Source organism: Tupaia chinensis, unplaced genomic scaffold (assembly GCF_000334495.1).
Source record: "Tupaia chinensis unplaced genomic scaffold, TupChi_1.0 Scaffold000510_1, whole genome shotgun sequence".
Classification (NCBI taxonomy): domain Eukaryota; kingdom Metazoa; phylum Chordata; class Mammalia; order Scandentia; family Tupaiidae; genus Tupaia; species Tupaia belangeri.
The window spans coordinates 365864-372134 of NW_006160023.1; the positions used below are offsets into that span (position 1 = coordinate 365864).

General features: G+C 40.4%; 1 protein-coding gene across 1 annotated transcript in view; it reads left to right on the forward strand.

The window, feature by feature from the left end:
- Positions 1-6271, forward strand: part of LOC102495495 (ryanodine receptor 3) — a gene marked incomplete at its 3' end in the record, with an annotated part of 299734 nt that overhangs the window by 129208 nt on the left and 164255 nt on the right. The gene's annotated exons all lie outside the window — the stretch shown is intronic.

Below are 6271 nucleotides of genomic sequence, written 5' to 3' on the forward strand. Positions count from 1 at the left end.
TAGGGATTCGATTAGATCTGGGAGCAGAGAAAAGAACCCAGATACACAGAGTAAAGGGACCTGGACCCAGAGAAGCCCCAAGCATGGCGACAGAATAGCACTGGTGATAGATGATGGGGGCAGCCCTGACCCTGGGGAGAGGGGTGTGAGACGGAGGTAGGATGGGCTCAGACTCAGGGCGGCAAGGCCCAAAACTACAAGGGGGAAGAGGGGGAAGGGGTGTGTGAGGTGCCTAGCTCAAGATCCGGGCCCAGTGATAAGGCTTGGATGGAGTTTCCCAGGGAGTGGGCTCCAGTCTTGGGACCAGGGAGTCTGGGAGATCTTGCAGACTTAGTCTCAACTGGTCCTTCCTCAGTCTCAACTGGTCCTTCCTCCTTGTTAAGCTCGTTTTCCCTCCCACTGATAGCCACTCTCCCAATGTGGTTTGAATACCCACTCAGCCGCTCATTTGTGGTGTGACCACAATCAAGTTACTGTCCTTTTTGCCTCAGTTTCCTCATCCATAAAATGAGGATAGTAATAGCCTTGCTGCTATGTACTGTTGGGGAAATTGAGTTGTTATATGTAAACCTTGCATAAGGGCAAATTCTTCTTCTTTTTTTTTTTTTGGAGAGATTTTTGCTATAGGGCACATGCGCTCACCAGACAGACAGAGACAGAGAGATAGAAAATGAGAAATCACCTCCAGAGAAATCACCCCCCAGGGGGGATGGCCACACCGCAATCCCTTCTCCTCTCAGGATCTTGGGCACGCACGTGCCCAGCGTGAGTTTTAAGCCACCGGACCCGGGACGCGAATTGTGGTCAACTACATGGAAGTCCAGCGACATAGCCATTACGCTAACTGCTGGTCCCGCATTAGGGCAAATTCTGTGCATTAGTCGCTCCTCAGTAGGAAGGAGTGGGGTGTCTGCAGAGCTGGCCTTCTTCCCTCCTTCAGCTACCCTAAAGGACTACCCTAATCCTCTTGTCTGCTGCTCTTTCAACCCCAGAGTGCAAGGCTGAAGCCAACCCCAGAGCCTCACTTAGTTCATGTCTGAGGCAGATTGTTTGCTGGGACCCCTTTTTTCTTTTTAATTTACGTTGAATTGTTAAGGACTATTTTTCTTTACTCTGCTGTTGTACATCATTCTGTAACCTATTTCATTTTTTATGCGCATTCTATTGAGTGTTTTAAACATTAATCTTGTCTCCTTTGACCTAATTGAAGCTTTCTATCAGATCCAGTGGATTTGTTGTGGGGTGGGGATGGATTCCTACAGGATAATGTTATCTATAAGTCAAAAAGAATTCTTGGTTTTTCTTTTCCAATAGAGATGCCTTTTATTTCTTTTTCCTTGCAGGATTGTGCTGGCTAGAATATCTACTTCAATGTGGAATAAAAGTGATAAGAACAGACCTTTCTCTTATCCCAAATTTTAGGGGAAAACATTCAGTTTTTTATCATTAAGTATGATGTTACCTATAGGATTTTTGTAAGTGCTCTTTATCTGTTTGAGGAAATTTCCTTCTGTTACAGTTTGTTGAGTTTAATTTTGAATGAGTGCTAGATTTTTTTTTAAGAGACTTTTTGCTATAAGCGTGCATGTGCTCACTGGAGAGACAGAGACAGAAAATAAGAAATCATCCCCTCCCCTTGGCCACAGTCCCTTCTCTTCCATTCTCCTTTTGGGACTTTGGCATACACGCACAAGCTCAGGTGTGAGTTTTAAGCCCCGCTCTGGGACTCCATGGTAGCTGACTGTGTGGGAGTCTAGCAACGTAAACATACGTCATCTGCTGGTTCCAAATGAATGCTAGATTTTAACAGATACTGTTTCCTAGTCTATTGAGATGACTATGTGGTTTTATTCTTTGTTTATATGGTATGTTGTATTAACTGAGAATGCAGTATTCACGTTACTATTATTGTTGAATTGTCATCCTCTTCCTCAATTCTTTATTTTTCATTTATATAGTTTGGTCTCTCTTGTTGGGTGCTTATATGTTTTTAATAGGTATATTTTCCTCATAAACTGACTTTTCTTTTAAAGTTTAACTTTATGTATTTATTTTAATTTGGACTAGGGAGGGAGAAAGGGAGAAAGCAAGCTGCCAGGTCTGGGACTTGAACCATGGTTTGCCATGTGGGCTTCCAGCACCCTTAACCACCACGCCACCTGCTAGCCCCCCAAACTGACTCTTTTGTAACTAAAAACTGTCTTTCTCTTTTTTTATATCAAAAATTTGGTGGAATAATGGAATTAAAATGCAAGTTTATTTTGGTGCAAAAACTTTTTGAAATTTTTGCATAGCTTTTTCATAATACGCATTTTCTATAAACATTTTGAATAGCTTTCATATGTCTTCAATCCTTGTACTTTTAAACATATCCACTTGTGGATAGCATATGTTGGATCATTTTTGAAAAATTTAGTCTGATAATCTCTCCCTTTTATTGATATGTTTAATATGTTATGTTTAATGAAGCAATTCAGATGGCTTGATTTATATTGGCCATTTTTCTGTTTTCTTAGTAGCTCATGTCTTTTTTTTCTGTTGCTCCTTTACTGTCTTCTTTTGTATTAAATATGTATTTTCTCGTGCACCAGTTTTATTACTATTGTTTTTTTTTTTACTACTTCTGAGAGTTATTTTCTTAGTGACTGCTCTAGAAAACTCAAAATGTATTTAACAAGAATACTTCAAATTAATATTAACGGATAAAATAAAGCAACTTGGCTGTAATGTTACTCTGTTCTCTCCCTCTGTTCTCTTGTTATATATTTACATCTTTTAAGTCACAATACAGATTTTATTTGTTTTTGTTTTTTGTCAGAGGGCGCATGTCCTCACCAGAGAGAGTGATATAGAGGGAAAGAAAGTGAGAGATCACTCCTCCATAGGGAATGGCCATGCTGCAATCCCTTCTCCTTCATTCTCCTCCTGGGATTTTGGGCATGCATGTACATGTGCCTGACATGATTTTCAAGCCACTGGGTCCAAGTCTTAAACCAGGGTTGGCCATGTGGGAGTCCAGCACCTTAATCGTCTGCCAGTCTCCTACAATACATTTTTATAATTATTGTTTTATGCAGTTGCTTTATAATTGATTACAAGAACAAAAGAGAAATATATATATATATAATATATATTTAATTTATGTTAAATATATAATATAGTATTAAATATATATTTAATATTATAGTATTTAATATAGTATTAAAGCTATATATGTATACACACATACACTAATATATGAATATGTATGTGCATGTATGTACATATATATACATACATGCATGCACATACATATATTAACACACACACACACACACACTTCAAAACCTTGTGGAAAAGACTTAAATTGGTCTATTTTGGTGTAAGAAAAATTGAAATTCACGCACAGTTTTTTTCATAATACTTATTTTTCATACACACACACACACACATACACATACAAACTTCCTGTAGTATTTTTTGTAAGACAAGCTGTAACTATTTGCTGACAGACCTGCACATGGGCTGAATAACACATTCAAAGTTTATGCAGTCTATAGACCTAGACTTTGTCCAGGTTGCATAGAACTCTGTGTTCGACTAGCGATAGGACCCCTCTCCAGTCCTTCCTGAGCATGCATGGTGACCTTGCACATGGCCTACCCCACTCTGCAAGAATTTCTTTGCCCCAAAGCTCAGGGAGGAGATGAAAACATCCCCAGGCTTAAGTGGCATAGACTCCCACCATTCTTACCTAGGTTCATTAATTTAAATAAATAAATAAATAAATGATTTGTTGTATGCCTTTGGACAATTTCCAGACTCTTTAAAAAGTGGTTTATTAATGGCTATGTTGCTGGACTCCCGTGTAGTTGAATGCAGTTCAAGTGCCGGACCCAGTGGCTTAAACTCATGCTGGGCACATGTGCGTGCATGCCCAAGATCCTGAGAGGAGAATGGAGGAGAAGGGATTGTGGCATAGCCATCCCCCCTGGGGGGGGAGGGCATTAATTTCTTGCTTTCTGTCTCTCTCTTTCTGATGAGTACATGTACCCTATAGCAAAAACCTCTCCGGAAAAAAAAAAAAAAAAAAAGATGGTTTATTCCAATATTATCAAGGCTTTTTGTGAGAAGAGATTGACTGAGCTCCTCACTGAGCAATCCTGGAGGTCTTGATCTCAGTGGAGGAAATTCTTGGTTCTTCTAACCATAGGATGTTTTAGAAGAAAGGACTAGTGAAAAATCAATGCAGCAGAGGTGGGAGCGACAAAAGTCATAGTAATTTGGATTTTTCAAAAGCTAGGAAGTAAAGGAGGAAAATGTGTTTTGGAATTAAATGATACTCATTTGTTTTGAACAGTGCATGCTGTGTATAAGTAGAAACCAGAAGGAAAAGTGGCCTTCTGAGAGAACAAATTTAGGTTAAAGGAAGAGAGAAGGAATAAAAAATGATAATAAAAAAGAAAAGGTTAAAATTTCAATTGGGGGCCAGCAGGTGGCATAGTGGTTAAGGAGCTGAACTCTCACATGGCTAACCATGGTTCAAATCCTGGACCTGGTGGCTTGAAAATCATGGTGGGAGCATGAGTGTGTGTGCCTAAAATCCAAGAGGAGAATGGAGGAGAAGGGATTGTGGTATGGCCATCCCCCCTGGCTGTGATTTCTCTCTCTCTCTTTCTCTCTCTCTCTCTCTCTCTCTCATGAGTGTACATGCACTATGGCAGAAAAAAAAATTCTTTATGCTGTCTCATCATCCTCTGTACAATTGCTGGGAAGTGTCTAATAGGACAAATGCAAATGAACAATGTGATAGATTAAGAAGTCACAGAGATTCTGCTGAAGCAAAGATACTGTCACTGCCCTCTGTGTTTAACCTTGAGGGAAACAATATAAATAATTATGTTATGGTATTAGCATGGTAAATATTCAGAATCACCTGGGATATTACTTGACTTTAACAAAATAATTCATTTCAGAGATCCAAGAATGTAGTAAGGCAGTGGCTGTAGGGAGTTGAAGAAGGCTGGGATGAGATAGACACCAATTATAGCTAGTTTTGAACTGAGGCGTCATCTCATCCCTGTCCATCTGGCTTTACTCTCTGAAGTTGTAGAGTGGGAACTAAGTACCATAGGCCATTTGGCAGTCATGTCTATTTTCACCACTGCCCCCTGTGCCAAACGTGCGGTATCAGCTCGCCGCCACCCTGAAGGAACAACAGATCTGCCTCAGCTCAGTAGAGGGCTGTTGCACTGTTGTCTCTTCAAGGGACAAGATGAAATGATCCAACAGTGAAAACCCATAGAACAGAATATCAGACCAGAAGGACCCTGGCAATCATAGAGTGTACCATTCCTACTTTACAGGGGTGTAATATTTAAGCACAGGAAATTCAGAGACAGTCCACATATCACAAGGCTAATGTAAGTGACAAGACTAAAACCTGGGATTTCCAGTCCCCGGTCAAGCTACAAGTGTCTATAAACCTCTTACTTTCCTCTTTTCCTATCACATAAAGAATTATTCTCAACTAGCCTGAGAGTAGCGAGTAAGCACAAAACACATACACAGCAAGAAGACAAAAATACAGATGGGGAGAGACCCATGGTGGAAAACCTTTCAGCCTTATGCTTAACCTGTCCCAAAAAGAAGGCTAAAAAGAATTATGGGTTAATACATTTGGGTTTTTTGTTTGTTTGTTTTGGGTTTTTTTGTTTGTTTTGGAGAGGTTTTCGCTATAGGGCGCGTGTGCTCACCAGACAGACAGAGAGAGACATAGAGACAGAAAGCGAGAAATCACCCCCCCAGGGGGGATGGTCACACCGCAGTCCCTTCTCCTCCATTCTCCTCTCGGGATCTTGGGCACGCACGCACACGCGCCCGGTGTGAGTTCTAAGCCACCGGGTCCGGGACACAAACCACGGTCGACTACGTGGGAGTCCAGTGACATAGCCATTACACTAACTGCTGATTCCCTACATTTGTTATTTTTAAAAGTATTTTTATTTAAAGAAAAATAAGTGTGACAGACAACCAGGGTAAACGGAAGGGAAGCATCTGCTGCAGATAGAAAATTTACTGACGTTATTGCAGTTGGAAATCCCTGTTGAGATCACATAAAATCATTAGACATTGAGTGAAGATCTCTTTGATACTTGATGAAATATAGCATTTTTTTGTTTTTGTTTTTGCCATAGGGTACATGGGCTTACTGGAGAGAGAGAGAGACAGACAGACACACATACACACACACACACACACACACACACACACACACACACAAAGAGAGAGA